Source organism: Notamacropus eugenii, chromosome 4, assembly GCF_028372415.1.
Source record: "Notamacropus eugenii isolate mMacEug1 chromosome 4, mMacEug1.pri_v2, whole genome shotgun sequence".
NCBI lineage: Eukaryota > Metazoa > Chordata > Mammalia > Diprotodontia > Macropodidae > Notamacropus > Notamacropus eugenii.
This window is the reverse complement of record NC_092875.1, coordinates 149260706-149280693: the sequence shown is the minus strand read 5'-3', so window position 1 is coordinate 149280693 and position 19988 is coordinate 149260706. Positions and strand designations below refer to the sequence as shown.

Below are 19988 nucleotides of genomic sequence, written 5' to 3'. Positions count from 1 at the left end.
ACTTTCCCAGGGCCATACCACTAGTAAGTGTCAGAGGCTGGATTTGAACTCAGCTCTCCCAGATTCCAAATCTACTCTAGCTCTATCCACTCCACCACTTGGATGTTTCTAGTACTTATGGGAGTGCCTAAGCATAAAGTGGGTTCTTAATGAACATTTACTGAAAATTGGGAAGAAAGGAGAAAGGGAGAAACACCACAAAGAGACAGCCTATCTTCAGATAACTACTGCTGAATAGCTGATACCTCAACTCTGAACTTTATGCTTTACTGGATTTCTTTATCTTATTTTTGCTCCCTGTTTTAAGTGTGCCTGGCCTTAGACTCATATTTTAAGTTCCTTCGGCCTGCCCAGTTTGGGGCGGATGGACTGAGGTGAGCAAACTGAGGGGCTTCTTTTGTACTCAAGGGAGTTAATCTAGAAGTATGGCAGCTTCTGATTTGGGAAATTCCTCACTCCAATAAAAGTACCCCAGCAAACGGGCACACCTAGAAACTGAGGCCAGATTTGGGCTCCTGACTACAAGATAGATTTTCTCTTCAATATATTTCCCCATTTTTTTCTCATTTGTTCTTAAATGAAGCTTAAACACTTCATTTCATAGGATCACAGACTTGGAATTGATCTAGTCTAATCCCCTCATCTGACAGATGAAGAAACTGAGTCCCAAAGAAGTTTAGGTGACTCACACAAAGTCATAGAGGTACTAAGTGACCATTCCAGGATTTAAATCTAGATTCTCTGAATTACAGAAGAGAAAAAAAATACTGAGTGTCAAATCCAGTGCTTTTTGTCTCTACTGGGATCGAGAGCTCTTTTTTCTCATTTAATTCAACTCTGAACTCTTCTTAGTGGTAACCTAAGCCTGGTAAATTGGCCCGTTTAGGACTCACTTCTTTATAACTACCTCAAGATAGTAGAGACCTATAGAGGAACTCTTATTTCCCAGGACCACTAGAGGCCAGACTCCCCCAGATCAGAATTTAAGACATTAGCATTTTAATGTTTGCAGAGTGTTTTTTAAATAAATATCTCATTTGAATTTCACAACAATGCTGCATCTTACAGGTGAGGAAACCAAGACAGATAGAGATTAAATGACTTGCTCAGGTTTACACAGCTAGTATGCGTCTGAGACTGGATTTTAACTTAGGTCTTCCTAACAATCCACCTATTCTAACTATCCTAACTAAGCCATCTATATGCCTCTAAAAGTTCACAATAATTGACTTAGCACTCTAGGTCACTAGATTTCATACTGCGCTACCTTCCCAACTTTACATTACACTACTATTAATAAATGAGCAAAGATTTATTAAACATCTATCTGCTAGACATTGGGTTAAGGTTAAGTAATAGGGATACAAAGACTGCCAATAAAACTGTTCCTGCGCTCAAGGAGCTTAAATTCTTTGGGACAAGACACTGTGTACACACCAACAGATAGATAGATAGATAGACAAACAGACAGATAGATATACATATATACATATGATAGACAATATAAATAAAAAGTAATTATTTGGGGGGGATGGGAAGGAAAAGGCACTAGCAGCTGTAGGGATCAGGAAGGCCTCATTCAAAAACTGGCACCTGAGTTAAGTTATGGAGGAAACTAGGGATTCTAAGAGTTAGGGCTGAGCAGAAAATAAATTCCTGGAATGATAAACAGTCAAGGCAAAGGCAAGGAGATAGGAAATGGGGTGTTGAGTATTGCGGTGGAAGGTCTTCCTAAAATATCCTAAGATATTTTCCTAGACTAAAGAATACGTGAAGGGGATGAGGGAGTAAGATAGAATAAGGATGGCAAGCTTAGTTGGAGTCAGGCTATAAAGGGCTTAAAAGTCAAACCGAAGACTTTGTACTTAATTCTAAAGGAACCAGAGAGACATTTGAGCATTGGAAGATCATTGTGCTTCAGGAGAGACTTGAGGCAAAGAGGCCAATTAGGGGACTCTTGAAACAGTACAGGCGAGAGGGGACAAAGGCTGAACTACAATGGTGGCCAGGTACAATATGCACACTATGTGGTACCAGCCAGCGCAGTCCACTTGCCATTCTTTCACAGTCTCACTGCATCTTACATTGGTGCCTTTCTCCAGACCATCCTTTACACCTGGAATAACCTCTCCTCCACCCCAGTTTTCTATGTATTGGAACTGTACCCCTCCTTCAAAGGTTAGATCAGGTGACTCCTCTGCCGTGAAGCCCACCCTTGCGTCTCCAGACTAGAAGTGACAGTTCTTCCCTGAGAATTCCTAAAGCACTTTGATTAAACCTCTTTTATGTAGTTAGCAGTACATACATAACATTCTATTCCATATTATAGTTAAGGATTTTAAGCTCCATGAGGGCAGGGACCATATCTCATTTATACATTGTATGTCCCTCAGTGCCTACTACAATGCTCTGCACACAGAATATGCTTAACAAATGTTTTTTGAATTGGCATTATTTGTGTCTATTTGGAAACAGGTGACAAAAGGATAATGTGGTAAGGTAGAAAAAACATTGCCTACTGAGGGATCTTAACCTTTTGGGAGCCATGGACCCCTCTGGCAGCCTGGTGAAGCCTATGGACCCCTTCTCAGGATAATGTTCTTAAATGCATATAATAAAACACATAGCATCACAAAGGGAACCAATTCTTTTGAGGTATGGTTATAAAAATATTTTAAAAACAAATTCTCACAGATACCCTGAAATCTATGCAAAGACCCTTAGGTATGTGGACCCCAGCTTAAGAACCCCCACTCTGGCGTCAGATGGCCCTAGTTCGAACCCCACCTAATGGTATGACTTTACGATTCATATAACACCTCTGGGCCTTAATTTCTTTATTTTTCAAAGAAAGGTGTTGTCTCAGATGGCCTCAAACATCCTTTTCATTTCTGTATCTATATTTGTATGATTCTAATGGGTTTACCTAATTGCTAAGCAAGGAAGAAAGAAAGAAAGAAGAAAGGAAAACAAGCAAGGAAAGAAAAAAGAAAAGAAGGAAAGGGAGGAAGAAGGGAAGAAAGAAAGAGAGGAAGAAAGTAAGGAAGGAAGAAAGGAAGGAAGGAAGGAAGGAAAAAATGCTAAATACAAAGGTGCTTGAAAGACCTAATTATTCTCTTGGCTCCCTAAAAGATCCTCCCAAGTTATGCTGGTGGATGGTTCTTGGAAATCCCATCCAATAATTCTACCCCCAGCCTATGAGTTTGAGATTCCCCACACTATGCTCAGAGTTTGCCCTTTCATACTTTGAACAATGCTTCTTTCCCTGAGCAAGGGACAGACCTATGAAGGAAGAAGCACCATGAGGATGGCACACTGATTCTCTTGACCAGCATGTTCCTTCCAGAGTCTAACATGCATTAGTCAACAGCAATGTTGGAACTTGAGCATCCTTCAAGTGAAATATTGCTCCCTAAGCTCGAAAGGGTTTCTTCCAGGAGAGACAACATCTCTTATTACCTCACTGCATTCATTCTCTTTTTCAAGTCGACTGTTCCACCCCTCCTCCTTCTTTTCTACCTCTTCTTCCTCCTGCCTCTCCTCCCCCTTCCATCCTTTCTCACCATTTCTTTTATACTTCCTTCTGTTCTTGCCCTCTCTCTTTCCCTCTCCTCTCTCCTCCCTCTCTTCCCCTTCTCTTTGGCTACTCAGGCAACAGATGGCCCATCCTCATCTCTTCTGTATTTCCTCACCACTGTGATACTCTATCTTTACTGGCACCCTTCAGCCTTTTAATTCTGTCTCCATTATTGAAATCAGCATGGAGCTATTTTCCAAAACATTCAATTAGCCAGACAGCATAAGGGACTGGGTCCCATAATTCACTAGCAATTCCAGAACAAAGTAAGGCAAAGTCAAAACCTGGGAACTGCAAAGGGATACAAAAACACTGAAAGGAAACTCTGGGATGAAGAAACATTGAAATATGTGCTCCTTGAGAACAGAGACTGTCTTGATTTTTTCTATTTATATCTAAAGAATTTAGCACAGGGTTATGGACATGGAATTCACTTAATAAATGGTTTTTCATCAGTTCATTCACTCACTCATTTATTTATTCATTTGACTCTTTCTGGGATTTGTCCCCAGGAAGAAAACAAAATATTTGATCAGTACCTTGCAAAGCCACTTTCTGTAGTTCCCCCAGAGCAACACACACCTTTAGGATCAGCTATTGAAAAACTTTGTCAAGAAGAAGAGATTTTCCCTCCAGGTTTGATGATTTTCTGCCATCACCTTTCTTGCAGTTGGTTGATCTATACCCTATCTCCCATTGTTCTCACCTGCAAAAGTTGGCCCCTCTTTCCTTCCAGCATCGCTGGTTCTTCCTGAGGTATTAAGCTTCCTCAAGAGCCATGACTTCTTCTCTCCACAACTCTCCCACCTGCTCCTACCTTCTCCCCTGCCCAGGATTTCTTTTCCAGAACCATAGAACAAATCAATGAAAAACATCCTTCCAGTGAAAATTTAGGTTTTAAGGAGACTGAGCTAGGTTAAAACTCAGACGATTGCTAAAAGGGAAGACAGAAAGTTAGATCTCTCAAATAGTCTCTTGACTGCAGGCAGTAGAGGATAGTAGTAGACAGGGACTGGATTTAGATTCAGGAAGCACTGGGCTCAAATCCCATTTCTTACACTTACTAGCTGTGTGACCATAAGCAAGTCATTTAACCTCTTTTGAACCTCAGTTTCCTTATGTGTAAAATGTAGACAGAGTATGTGAGCCAGGAAGATCAGAGTTCAAATCCTACCTGGGACACTCACAATCCAGATGACCCTGGGCAAGTAACTCAGCCTCTCTCTTGGCCTCATTTCTCATCTACAAAGTGAAGATGTTAACAGTACCTAACTCACTAGGTTTTTGAGAGGATCAAATGAGGTAACATATGCAAAGGGTTCTGCAAACCTTAAAACTGCTATGTAAATGATGCCTAGAAGTAGTAGTAGCAGTAGTAGTAGTAGTAGTAGTAGTAGTAGTAGTAGTAGTAGTAGTAGTAGTAGTGGCAACAGCAGTAGCAGCAGCAGCAGTAGAGCAGTAGTAGTCATAGTAGTAGTAGAAATACTTGCAGATTCTGACTTATAGGATTGTTGAGAAGCTAAAGTGAGATAATGCATGACTATATCACTTTGTGATACTGGAAATACTATAAAAATGATAATCATTATTATTTCTGTTGGGTATATTTGTCTCTGCAAGGGGAACAGAGTGGGAGGAGTGGGAGGAGGAAAAGACACCACTCAGAATAAATCCTCAATGAATACCAGCAAACTTGTTTCCCCCAACAGATGTGTCCAAAAGTGGAAAACAAGGACTGGTTTCCCCAGGAAAAGCACTGTTCACAGAACATTTCCCATGAGGGAGAAAAGAAAGGCCATGATCACATCTAGCTAATAAAAGCTTCAACTGCTGCCTTGGAGGTTGGGTTGAAAGATTCTGAAAGCCTGAGAAATGTTTTTGCTGAGCTCCTATATCCTACTAGTATCCTTACTACCATTCATCACATAGAAGTCAGAATCACTATTTAGAGAAATAACGATAACTAACAGTTGCATAATGCCTACTATGTGCCAGGGCAGTGTGCCAAGAACTTTACAATTATTATCTTGTTTGATCCTCACAAAAAGTTATCATTGCCCCCATTTTACAGATGAGGAAACTGAGGCCAAGAGAGGTTAAATAACTTGCCCAGGGTCACAGACACAACTAATAAGTGTCTGAGTCTGGACCTGAACTCAGGACTTCCTGACTCCAAGCTTAGCCATCTGTCTACTGAGCGACCTAGCTACCTCAAGCTGGTTCGTGCAGTAAAAAGGACCTGGAACTTAGACTCTAGTCCTGCAGCTTGCTAACAGGGTCACCAGGGCCTATCACTTCCCTTGTCTGAGGCTCAGTTTCCTCATCTATAAAATGGGATTGATAGCACTCATATCACCTCCGTCATGGGGATATTGTAAGTAAAGTCCTCTTTAAATCTTAAAGTCCTCTAGCTAATAAAGCAGAGAAGGCTTACCAGATTGGTATATGCCAAACTAACTAGCCTAGTCCAGCTACTGAATGAGAACACTGCGTCAGGTAATGAGTTTTTTAGCATATCTCCTCTCCTAGATAATGGGATTTTTGTCAGTTTTGATTAGAACATAAAAGATTCCTAGAAACCCTCCTCCTACTCACAGGAAAACTAGAATAAAATCTGACATTCACTTTATTCTTTTTTTAAAGTTCAAATAAATTGCCCCCTCCCTCTCAAATTAGTGGAGTCCATATTTCCTGTTTTTACCTTTAGAGACACCCACTGTTCCAGTGAAACCAGAAACAAAGAAGTTTCCGGAACCACAATGTCAGGTCATCACTAATTACAGCTCTGGGAGTCTGCCCTGGGCTCTCCAGAAATGACAAGGAATATATGGAGATAGAATATGGTGTGGTGAAGGGGGAAAACCAAAGGGAAAATCTATATTAAATGTCCTGATATTTCTTTGCTCACCTGATGGAATGTTTTCATGAAATAATACTATTAAAAACACCTACCACACGGTTAGTATTAAAAAGGAACTTCCCTGAACATCCCACAATGGCAGCTCAGCTCAGTCCAGTGTGGGGCCAAGCATATTTTTGAAATGGTATTTCCAAATTATCTATTATCTGTACTCAGGGGTCCCTCTTCTCAGAATTAAATTGCGGGGGTTGGGGGGCCAAGACTGGTCCATTGCCACCATTATTCCTAGCTATTTTCGCTCCTATTATTTTTCAGCCTGAATCAGACTCTTTCCATATCAGATTCATTTTGGGATATGATACGTGAAGTGGCTATTTTTAGGTTTTAAAGGCAGCTGCTGTTTGAATAAAGAGTAGAGCAGGTAGAATGGCCTTTGGGAAAACATGCAGTTCTTTGAATGATGCCACATTTTTCTCCATATGACAAAGGCCCATCTCTTTTTTTTTTTAATAATAATAAAAACCAATTTATACAGTGCTTTAAGATTTGCAAAGTGCTTTACATATCCTATCTCATTTGACCCTCACAACAACCTTGTGAGATAGGCACAATTATTATCATCCCCATTTTACAGATGAGGAAACTGAGCAAGCAAGATTCAGTGACTTGTCCAGGGTCACTCAGATAGTAAGTTTCTGAAGCTAAATATGAACTCATGTATTTATGACTCCAAGCTCACCTACTCTATCCACTGTGTAACCTAACTGCCTAAAGAACAGTCAGAAAAAATAAAAGATTTATTAGTGACAGGGGAGGGGTTATTTCTGAGAGTAGCCAGATCATCAACCCATCAGAACTAAGAATGTGTATGAAACAAGAAGGAATAATACTTGTTAGAGGAAGATATGGAGTACAGTTAAATTGAACTGAATTCTGAATAATTTAAGCAAATAATTCAAAATAAGAAATAGATAACAGAACTAACATTGACAGCAACTATAATCCTTTCATCCATCTGGTTAACCAATATAAATTAAAATCCACAGTAAGGAGACCAAAAACAAAAATAAAAACAAAGAAAAATAAATCATAAAAGTTCTTAGCAAACATTAGACTGACTTAGCAGACAGAAATGGCCCGATCACTTTCCCTCCCATTAAATCAACTCCAATCTATCCTATCACCTCCAGGATCAAAAGTAATCCTCCATTTAACTTTTAAAATCTTTTATAGCCTGGACCCTTCCTCCCCTCTTCTGCTTACACCTTACGCAGCTAGGTGGTGCAGTGGATAGAGCACCAGTGCAGGAGTCAGGAGGACCTGAGTTCAAATCTCACCTCACACACTTGACACTCACTAGCTGTGTGACCTTGAGCAAGTCACTTAACCCCAATTGCCTCATCCTGGATCATCTTCAGTCATCCTGATGAATATCTAGTCACTGGATTCAGATGGCTCTGCAGGAGAAGTGAAGCTGGTGACCTGCACAGCCCTCCCTCACTCAGAACAAAGTCAAGTGCAAGTCATGTCGCTATTTCTCTGATGGCATGGTCTTCAGCAATGAAGGATGAACACACACACACATACACACACACACACACACACACACACACACACTTCTCTACATGTATTATGATCTAATGACACACACCATCTTGTTACTCCTCACTCTGGATGGTCTATCTCCTGACTCCGGGCACTTTCCCTTGCTGTCTACTTTGTCTGGAACTCTCTCCTCATCTCCACCTCCTAGCTTTTCTGGCTTCCTTCAAGTGTCTGCTAAAGCTACATCTTCTTCAAGAAGACTTTCCTAGATCTCCTTCAATTTTAGTGCTTTTCTTCTGAAACTACTCCCAGTTTCTCCTGTCTATATCTTCTGTGTAGTTCTTTGCAAGCTATCTCTCCTACTAGACTGTGAGCTCTTCGAGAGTAGGGATTTTGTCTTTTATCTTTCTATGTATTCCCAAAATTTAGTATAGAGTCTGGTATATGGTAGGCATTTAATAATTGCTTGTTGACTGACTGACTTAGAAAGGAAAGACCAAATAATCTAAACATTTATTAAACAGCTACTATGTGCTAGGCACTGTGCTAACTGCTGGGAATACAAAAAGAGGGAAAAGATAATACCTTCAGGGGGCTTACAATCTAATGGGAGAGAAAACAGGCAAACACATATACAAACAAGCCATATGTAGGATAATGGGAAATAATTAAAACAGGAAAGACATTAAAACTAAAAAGAGTTGGAAAAGGCTTCCTGTTGAAGGTGGGATTTAAAAGAAGCCAGGGAGGTCAGTAGATAGAGTTGAGAAGTGTTCCAGGCATGTTCCAGGAATGTCTCATTTGTGCAATGTTAGGAGGCCACTGTCACTGAATAGAACGTAAACTGCTTGAGGTCAGGGACTTTCTTTTTGCTGGTATTTTTGTTCCCAGAATTTAGCAGTATTCCTGGTACGTAGCAAGCACTTAATAAATGCTTTCCCTAATCTCAAATATAATAAAAAGTCATTTGTAAAGACTTACCAAAAATAATGATGGATGATTATGAACAATTATCATTTCAGAAATCAGAAACAAGCAGTAGAGAGTAAAACCAGTTTAAAGAAAGTCCAAAATGGCATCCAACTAAGAAAAGATATCTCATAGGCATCCATAGAAGAAAATAGGAGGAGAACAAACAGAAGAAAAATTGAAAATATTTGCAAGAAGTATTTTAACAAACTCCATCAAGAATAATGGAACCACTCCACTTGGCCCTTAACATCACCATTCCTCAGTTGTTTATAAATATGTTAGACATTGCACCAATAGAACAAAATTGGGAAAACCAGTCAGACTGGACTAAGTATATAGAGAGATGTCCATGCTAGGGATGGTACAATTGTGAGGACATTCAGGAATCAATATGTAAGTTATTTGAAGGAAGGAAAGACCCTAAAGAGGTAGAAAAAATTAGACCAGCTTAATGCTGAAAAAAGATGACCAAGAAAATACAGTCACTACCCAGCCATATGTTTAGTCTCCCATCAATATAAAATCTTTATCAGAATCATCCACACATGATCTAGGGCATCCTTGATGAGGGTATTACTGAGACAACAAGTAGCTTGGGGGAGGTATGGATAGATTGTGATTGGCCATGTTAGAAGAATCTCCCAAATTCAGATTGTGACTGCATTTCAATATTTGAGGGAGAATACAAAGGAGGATGATAGGGAAGGAGGGCAAAGAGAAAAATAGAAACAAAAATGGAAATTATTGTGGTATAAAAGACAGAATGACATCAATAAAAACAACTGGAGTTGAAGATACTCTAATTATACGGAAGTACTACAAAACATGCACTCCATAAAATGCACGACCCCTTTCCTATTCTCCTTTGCATATTTAAATTTTTATCTTTGTTGATGATGACCAAGTTGACAATAAAAAAATAAAACTTAATTTACAAGAAATAAACGTAAAGAAAAGGTTGGATGGAAGCATCTCCCAAGGAGCAGACAAGTTGAGTTGTGCTCCCTCAGGTCAGATGCAGTGAATCATGGGTACTGTGGCTCAGTGCTGAAAGACATTGGGATGGAAACAGAGGGAAGCTGGATGATTCAGATGAAGATTTTCCACTGAGGAAAGAAGAGTTGCCCATTCAATATACTCTAAAGGGAAAGCCAACTTCTACTTTCACCCTCTCTTTTTCCTTTTGTTAGAATGTGGGACTTTGTGGGGTGGCAGCCTTCCTCCTTCCTCTCATCTCACCTTCCCTTCTCCATAGTGGCTGCTCCTCACGTGTGGCTGTCTAGGTGAACCTGAGCATTGATCTCTGGCCCCCGGCTGCTACTTCCATTTTATATTTCTTTCCCTAAGCATAGGCAATTGAGTTATCATAAGATTGGACGTTGAAGCTTTGGGGTTAACCTTTTGAGAGGTCAAGGAGCTCTTAGTCCTCAATAGGTGTGAGCAGCATTGTGGGAAGAATTGCCTGCAGCTATTGCAGTACTTCTCAGGATTAAAGATAACTGCCAATGGAAGGATTAGGATAAGTCCTGGACCGTCTTATTTAAAGACATAGACTTTGAGGGACTTATATGGTACAGAGCTGAGGAGAAGGTGAAATATATTAGCAGTACCATTAAATGTTTCATAAGACTGGAAAAAAGATGGGCTGATCATATTTCAATCAACCAATATTTATTAAGCACCTACTATATGCAGAACAATGAACATACAAAAAGAGATAAAAAGTCCCTGCCCTCAAGGGGCTAACAATCTATTACAAGAAGGAAGGAAAAACTAGTGGGAAGCTCTCATTCTCCACTGGAATTCAAAAAGTATTAAAAATAGGAGAAATTCTCTGCCTTGGATTTATAGGAGGACAGAGATCCAGCTATGTATTCAAGTACAATGTAATGCTGGTAAAAAATTGCTAGGAAACAAAATTAACCAATCAACAAGTACTTATTAAGGCCCTACTATGCACCAGGTATCCATTGGAAGTGTTGTGAGCTCCGGGAGAGTTTTCCTTTGTATCCTCAGTGCATAGCACAGATCCTTGCACATTGTAGACACTTCATAAACGTTTACTAACTGACTACAAAGACAAATATGAAACAACCCCTGTCCTCACAGAGCTTACATTTTGCCATATATTTAACTCTTGGATTCATATGGTAATTTAGCAGGCGCAAAAGCTGTTTTAAGCTTCACCATTTTTTGTTTTCTGACATAATCTTGGGTTAAGTGAACATAGCATAACTATGTTAAATACTCCAAGAGATCTATGATCTCATCATCTGAATGATCTATCCAGTGATGAGAAAGAAGTTCAGGGCATTAGAAAAAACAACGATTCTGGAGTGAGCATTTGAGAGGTTGCGACCTCAAAGACCTGAGTACAAATTCTACCTGTGTCACTTTCCTGTATGTCCATGGTCAAGTCATTTAACCTCCAAGAGTTTTGGTTTTCTCATTGGTAAAATCAGAGGAACTGCCCCTCATAATTAAGTGTCAACAATATTATTGAGAAGCAGTGGTTAGAGGCTTGGCTTCCGCGTCTGAAAGAACTGGGTTCAAATTTCTAACATTTACAACCTATGAGACATTATGAGTAGCTAGGTGGCACGGTGGATAGAGCACTTGGCATGGAGTCAGGAAGACTCATCTTCCTAAATTCAGATCCAACCTCATATACTTACTAGATAGGTGACCCTGCACAAATCAGTTTCTTCATCTGTTAAATGAGTGGTGAAAGGAATGGCAAGTCACTCTAGTATCTCTGACAAGAAAACCCCAAATGGCGTCACAAAGCATTGGACATGACTGAAAAATTACTGAACTGATATTGGGAATATCTTTTAACTTTTCTGGGCCTCAGTTTTCCTATCTGTAAAGTGAGAGGAGTTGGATGAGAGAGACTTTTGATGTTTCTTCTAGCTCTAGCTCTATGATCCTCCCCTAAGTTTGTTCTCAGTAGGGGGTCCACCTAATGTGCTGGGAACCTACTGACAGAAAAATGGCATTGGGTCAAAGGCAGCAAGATTTTGTTCTGATCAGAAGTTTTCACTGAAGCTAAGAAGAAGCAAGCTTTCATATCAGCAGATATTGCCAGGAAGGGTAACTACTGCAAAGTGAATTAGGCTAGGAGGGCAAGGATGGCCTAGAGGCCATCTAGGAGGGCAAGAAGTAAAGTAGAGGAGTGAAGAGAAAGAGGGATAGAGTGAGAAGGATAGTGAGGAAAAATAGGAAGCAGAAAAAAAACACAAGTAATTATAGCTTAGAATGTGAAGGGGACAAATTCACCCATAAAATGGAAACTGATAGCAGATTAAAAACTTGAATTCAACAGCATGTTGCTTTCAGGAAATGATATAAAAATGAGATACACACAAAGATAAAATAAAGGTCAGGAGTAGAATTTATTATATAAACAAGCAGAGATAGTAATCATAATCTCAAATAAAGTTAAAGCTAATGTAGAATTAATTAAAAGAGAAAAACTAGGGAAACTATACTATGTGTCAGCAATATTATTTAATATTGTTTTAGATCATTTAAAATAACTAGATGGTATAAAATACCTGAAAGTATACCTGCCAAAACAGACACAGGAACTATATGAACATAAACATAAAATATTTTTTTATGCAAATAAAGTCAGATCTAAATAATTAAAGTAATATTTATTGTTCATGAGTAACTAAAGCCAATATAATAAAAAAATGACAATTTTATCTAACCAATCTACTTATTCAATACCACACCAATTAAATTACTAAAAAATTATCTTATTGAGTTAGAAAAAATAATTACAAAGTTCATATGGAAGAACAAAAGGTCAGGGACTTCAAAGAAACCAGGGGAAAAAAGATGTAAAAGAAGTAGATTCAGCAGAATCAGATCTTAAACTATATTATAAGATGAGAGCACTGTTGAGGTATAAAATGGATATTTCCAGTGGTTTAAATTAAAATTTTCTTGTATAAATAAAACCTATGCAGCCAAGAATAAAAGGAAGGCACAAAATTGGGGAAGAGCTTTCATAGACAATCTCTCAGATAGGATGTGATTGGGTTGCAATAGTGCTGTAGTGTAAGAAATGATGAGTTAGTTGATTTAGAAAAACATGAGGAGATCTGGACTTACGAAGGAAGATGCTATCCACCTTCAGAGAAACAGATGACAAGTGGAAATAAGCATAGTAGGTTTTACATATATGTGTATGAGTGTATATTACATATGTGTGTTTATATCTATGTATATATATGGTTAACTATAGCCTTTTTGTGTTTAAAATGAATAATAAAATTTATCCAAAAAAACACTATGAGGCAAAAACAAAAAGCATCAATAAAAACATTTTTTAAAAATTGCCCAGCAATACCACTTCTAGGGATGTATCCCAAGGAGATCATAAAAATGGGGAAAGGACCCACATTTACAAAAATATTTATAGCAGCTCTTTTTGTGGTGGCAAAGATTTGGGAATTGAGGGGATGTCCATCAATTGGGGGATGGCTAAACAAGTTGTGGTATGGGAATATGATGGAATACTATTGTTCCATAAGAAATGATGAGCAACTCTATGTCTAGGAAAGGAGGAGATGCAAGAACCGGGAACCCAGAGGAAACAGGGGATGGTTCTACTCCTGAGGCGGCTGCTGCTGCTACTGGTGCTCTGGGATAGATGGAGCCTGGGCTCTGTGGGCATCTACTACTGGGAGGACCAGAGCTGCTGGGGGACCCACCATAGGGGCACAGGACCTACCCCAGGCTCCCTGAGTACATGTCTACCTCTGAGCTGCCTAAAGCCTGGGACTGGTACAGCATGAAGGGGGTCAACCATGTCAGCATCACCAGCACATCACCCTGTGGATTCACAGCAGCACCAGCACCCTGGCACATCAAATCAACATTAAGAGGAAGGGAGCCTGGCCATCTACACTCCTGTCTTTGCAACATGTGATTGACTGTGACAATGCTGGGTCCTGTGAAGGGGAGAATGATCTGTTTGTGTGGGAGTATGCTAACAGGCATGGCATTCCTGATGAGACCTCTAACAACTACCAGGCCAAAGACCAGGAATTAAGGAATGTGGCACATACAATGAATTCTATCATTGTTGTTTCATTAATATATCCTCTAGAAAGCTGGGGACTATAAGTACCCTTTCTGGGAGAGAAAAGATGATGGCAGAAATATATGCAAATGGTCCTATTAGCTGTGGCATAATGGCAACATTCTGTTGGATAATTATACTGGTGGGATCTATTTCGAATACAGCGCTAGACCCATAATAAACCATGTCATTTCTGTGGCTGGATGGGGTGTTGGCCATGATGGAACAGAACACTGGATTGTCCAGAATTCATGGGGCAAACCCTGGGGTGAAAAAGGCTGGATGGGGATAGTAACCAGCACATTTAAAGATGGACAAGACAGTAACTGCAGTCTTGCTGTTGAAGGGTCCTGTTCATTTGTTCATAGTTTAAGTTTTATTAACTATGACTAGCTGCTTCTAATTGTCTTTCCTCCCATTGCAACCCCATGAATCACATCCTTAATTTATTTAGTGAAACATACTTCCAAAGGTGGAAGTATACAAACCACTATTTTTGCCTTGTCCTCAGAAAATTGATCTAGAATGGAATGGTTACCAAAGTCTATCCAAGGTTATTTGTTATAATAAACTACTTTGGAAAAGTAGAAAAGAAAAAGAAATGATGAGCAACCAGACTTCAGAAAAAAATGGAAAGACTTATATGAACTGATGCTGAGTGAGGTGAGTAGAACCACAAGAAAACTGTACACAGAAATAGACACATGGTGTAGTGACTGACTTTGATAGACTTAGCTCTTCTCAGCACTGCAAGAATCTTAGACAGCTCCAAAAGAAATGCCATCCATATCCAGAGAAAGAACTTTGGAGTCTGAACGCAAATCGAAGCATACTATTTGCTCTCCTTTTCTTTTGTCGTTTTGTTTCTTCTTTCTTGTGGTTTCTCCCATTATTTCTAATTCTTCTATATATCATAACCGATGTGAAAATATGTTTAATACGAATGCATAAGTAGAGCCTATGTCAGATTGCATGCCATCTTGGGGAGGGGCGAGGAGAAGAGGGGAGAAAATTTGAAGCTCAAAGTCTTATGGAAGTAAAGGTTGAAAACTAAAAAAATATAAATTTTTTAAAAATAAAATAAAAATTTAAGGTAGCTTGCAATAATTCCACCATTATTTGATTCAAAATCTTTATAAAACATTGGCATTTTCCAACATTTATTTTTCCTATCTGTGTTCTATTTAAGGCCAAATTTTCAAACCCAGCTGCCAAATTACACATATAATTACTGTATTTGTGCACAAAACTATGATGATTGCTTACACAATTTCAGAGGCCAGCTTGAGACTGCTTTCCAAATTTGTTTTTACATGTACAATACGGTGTATGTTGCTTTATATGGAAATAGGGAAAGCAGAACTCTTAGTTCATCTGGGTTATGCAGGAACAGTGGGAAGAAATGTATAAACTCAAGTCTTTTTACAAAAAGGTCTATTTTCATATTTTTAGCCAATGACATTTGGAAGATGAAAAGGGTTACATGACTGGACTCACCTACTGGACATGAAACAAAAGTGAATTACGCAACAATCTCATTACTCACACACTTGTACCTGCCAGTTGAGATGTAACACTTGAGAGTTTTTGTTGCAGTCGGAAATAAAGGCAAAAAAGGGAGATATTTTAAAAATAATTATCTCAGTCCTGTCAAATATTAATTTCACATCTAGGTAAACTTAAGAGAAAGGCTCCTAGGTATTCCTAAATAGAATAATATAATGAGAGTCCTTTTCAAGAAGATCTAATCATGCATGAATAAAGAAATTTTAAAATGCCATTTCTCAGCACTACAGTGACAGAAGGAACGTGTCTTTCCCATTTCCAGGAACTCGTGATTAAACCACAGATATTAGGAGAACATTAGACCAATATACATTGTGGTAATTTACATGAAAATGTTAAGCACTGTCACCAGAGGACCCAAGAGCGATACTTTTGTCCCCATGTTATTTTCTTTCTATAAAGCTAGAATGGGACTCATTAAGCCTGCCTCATTTAAGTTTCTCGATGCCACCATAAGGCGATTACTTTTTGTAGCTGCCTATATCACCCTTTTCTGAAATGTTAAAGGCCCCAGAAGTGTATCTTTAACTAAAATAATTTGTTGGGTTAGCTAAGTGATATTTTAAATTCCTTTGCTATAGAGAACTTACTGAATTCTCAAACCTCTGTGTTATATAACCTGTAGGTAAACAAATCACTCCATTGGCCTCAAGCTCTCTTAATTATGTTGGAGAAAGATTATTGAGAGGAGGACTGATCTTAGAGACAGGAACTCCTGGGTTCTAGTTCTGTCTCTGACACACTATAGCTGTGTGACCATGGGCAATTAATTCATTTAACTTTTTAGTGCCCCCACCTAAAATGCTCAAAGACTGTAAGTTTTAGGAGAACTGGTTTAGGAGAATTAGGAGTTTCCACAACAGAAGCTCCCCATAGTGATACATTTACAGGTACTGAACCCTTCCCCTATCACCGCCCCCCAAATATATTAGCTTGATACCTAAGTCTGCTTTGTGTTATTTTCACTTAGGATTTAAGATTTATAGAATTATATTGATAAAGGCACAAATTGAGAATCAAACAGGTAGGTGCCAGGCACCATGATGAATGCTTCACAAACAGGATTGCATTTGATCGTCACAACAATCCTGGGAGGTAGATGTTGTTATTATCCCCATTTACATTTGAGGAAACTGAGGCAGATAGAGGTTAGGTGATTTGCCCAGGGTCACACAGCTAGAAAGAATCTGAGGCCAGATTTGAGTCTGTTTGGACAAACTGAGAGCTGTATGCCTAAAATTGGGTATGTTCTCAACACAAGGTCAAAGCAAAAGCTTAGTGAGTCATTGCTTACAGTCTGCTCAAGGATTAAATAAAAAGCACTTCCATCATTCATCTTACATCAGACATTTCTGGAAAATATAGAAACGATCACTCTGACTCAAAGGAGACTAACCTCAGAAGCAGGAGATTTCTAAAGACCAGAAATGGGATGGCATTTGTAATGATTTGATTTGTAACAGTGGAAAAGCTAGAAACAAGCTTTATGTCGACTGTGGGAGACATGATGGATTTACATTGCAGCATCCACGTGAACAGGTTGCATACGGATCATTAGAAAAAAGGAATTTGGAAGAAGTCTCCACAGTATTTCTGTGATCAGAGGAGGGTATGATTAGAAAAGATTGGTTGGTCAGAACAATGGACAGACTGTGTTCTCCAAAAGTTTATTCAGGGTGTCAGGGTACCTTGAGAGAGGTTCCCAGCATGTTTGGAGAACTTATGGGAGGGCATGGGTAAGTCACACAGGCAGGCAAGGATGGTGGCATCTGTACTATTGGAGAGAATACTCACATTGATGAAATCATGGGTTCCCTGGACGGGTAAGAGTTCATTAAAAAAGAAGTTCAGTTCTGGGTGATACATTTTAGAAAACACATAGATGCACTGGAAAGTATACTGAAGAAAAAAAGGCAGAATGGTAAGGACTGAAGAAGCTATCATAAGAGAATTAGTTGAAGGAACTGGGGATTATTAGCCTGAAAGACACAGTAGGGGCCTCAAGTAACGTGAGGTGGAGGTGGAGAACTAATTGTAGCTGTTTTCAGGCATTCAAAAGGTTAGCACACAGACACTTGACATTTGCCAGTTGTGTGACCCTGGGCAAGTCATAACCACTATTGCCTCACCAAAAAAGAGGAGAGGGGCAGCTAGGTGGAACAGTGAACAGAGCACTGGTCCTGGAGTCAGGAGGACCTGAGTTCAAATTCAGCCTCAGACATCTGACACTTGCTAGATGTGTGACCCTGGGCAAGTCACTTAACCCCAATTGCTTCACCAACAAAACAAAACAACAAAACGTTTAGCAGTGTCTGGCACATAGTAGGCACTTTTTAAAAATGCTCATTGAGCAAATGATTGCTAGAAGGATTAGACCTGTCCTGTGTCCCAGAGGGCATAACTAGAATCAGTGTGTGGAAACTACACAGGGGCAGATTAAAGCCTGAAGGAGGGCAAAACTTCGTAATTATCTGAGCTTTCAAAAAGGAAGGAGCTGTCTCAGAAGTTAGTGGTTCCCTCTCGCTGGAGTTGTATGACCTCTTACTCGGGACACTGTAGAAAGGACTCTTGTTCAGGTATGACTGCCTAGGTGGGCTCTAGGGTTTCTTGCACCTCTGAGAGTCTGTGATGACTGCTAGTTTCCTGTGGTTTATAGTCTGATAATGATGCTGATGATGACAGCTAGCATTTATCTAGCACTTTAAGATCTGCAAAATGCTTCACAAATATCTCATTTTATTCTCAAGACAACCCCAAGAGGCAAGTTCTATTATTATCTCTATCCTATAGTTGAGAAAACGGAGGCAGACAGAGTTTAGCTGACCTGTCTAGGGTCACACAGCAAGTAAGTATTTGAGATCTACCTGTCTCCAAGCCCAGCTCTCTATCCATCTTGCTGCCACCAATCCACAAACATTTGTTAAATGCCTGCTACTTGCCAGGAATTGTGTTAAGGGTTAGGGATACAATAGATAATCCCTACCCTCAAGGGGCTTATCATTCTACAACATGGATAGAGACAAAAGACAAAGATGCCTTCCTGACAAGATGCATCCCAGGCATATGCCAAGATCACACAAGACTATTTAAAAGATGTATCTGTGGAGATAACTTTATTCAGTAAATCGTGTGCTCTGATTTGAGCATAATATGAATTTTGTGTTTGTTCACTGACAGTTTCCTCTGAAAAAAGGAGTAGGTGAACAAAATCTGCACCCAGAAATATACAAAACTCTCTGTCTCTGTCTCTCTGTCTCTCTGTCTCTCTCTGTCTCTCTCTATTTCTCTCTCTCTCTCTCTCTCTCTCTCTCACATACACACACACACACACACACACACACACACACACACACACACACACACACACACACACACATATATACAAGGGTTTGCCTGTCACAGAGGATGTCCAACATACAGTCCAAAGAGAAGAGAAGGTCCATGTAGACAATGAGGGCCTCCAGGTACTCTTGTTTGTAGATGACAGTGTGTTTACCACATCAAATTCCAGAATACCGCAGAACTTTCTAAATGAGTTACATAATCATTCCAATGACTTCTGCCTAAATATTCATACTAGAAAAACCAGGAAGACAAATGTTTTTATTAAGCTATTTTACTATTCTGAATTTCAGGGGCTATTAAAGATTTTGGAGGGCAGAGATTATAGGAATATGTATCCATTTGCTTTGCCACCTACTAAGTAAAAGCAATTCATACCAGGATTTAAATATTATCCTGTTGGTATCATTAGAATAACAATACATATTTATCAAGGTCTGGACTATCAAATTTCTCATATTTGGGCATAGACAAGGAGCATTCCAAAATAACCAAAGTCTACAACACACATTTCCAAATTTACAAAGGAAAAAAATTAAAGGAATTAGAGGGGAAACTCTATAGATCAATGTGATTGATGCACAAAACCAAATTTAGAATTCATACACAAGAGAAAAAAATATGTTTACTACAGTCTGACAAAGAACATTTACATCTTCCAAAAACACATTTTTCCCGTAGGTTATATTCAGAATTGTAGCCATATCTGGCTCTGAATATATCATTTTACAATTAAATGCATATATTTTAAACAACAGCTAAAGAAGCACATCTTTTAAAATGTCCAATAATTTTAAAATACAACTCATCACAATTTCCTTACACCTATAAGAGTTTACTTTGTCACAAACAACATTCAGCTGTGTATAATCTGGGGTCAACAATTCCTGGAATGAAGGGGACCATTCATCTCTTGTCATAGTCCTTTTCAAGGCAGGTCACAGCACTAAATTATAACAAATTACCATCTCTGTACCTTTTCAGTGGCTGTTCTCCATGCCTTCCTAATCTCTATGTTTTAGAATGATGAG

At 39.1% G+C, this 19988-nt stretch overlaps 1 protein-coding gene and 1 pseudogene across 2 annotated transcripts in view; one reads left to right on the top strand and one right to left on the bottom strand.

The window, feature by feature from the left end:
• Positions 1–19988, bottom strand: part of NCALD (neurocalcin delta) — a 579604-nt gene that overhangs the window by 218904 nt on the left and 340712 nt on the right. The gene's annotated exons all lie outside the window — the stretch shown is intronic.
• On the top strand, positions 13495–14442 carry LOC140502360 (cathepsin Z pseudogene; annotated as a pseudogene).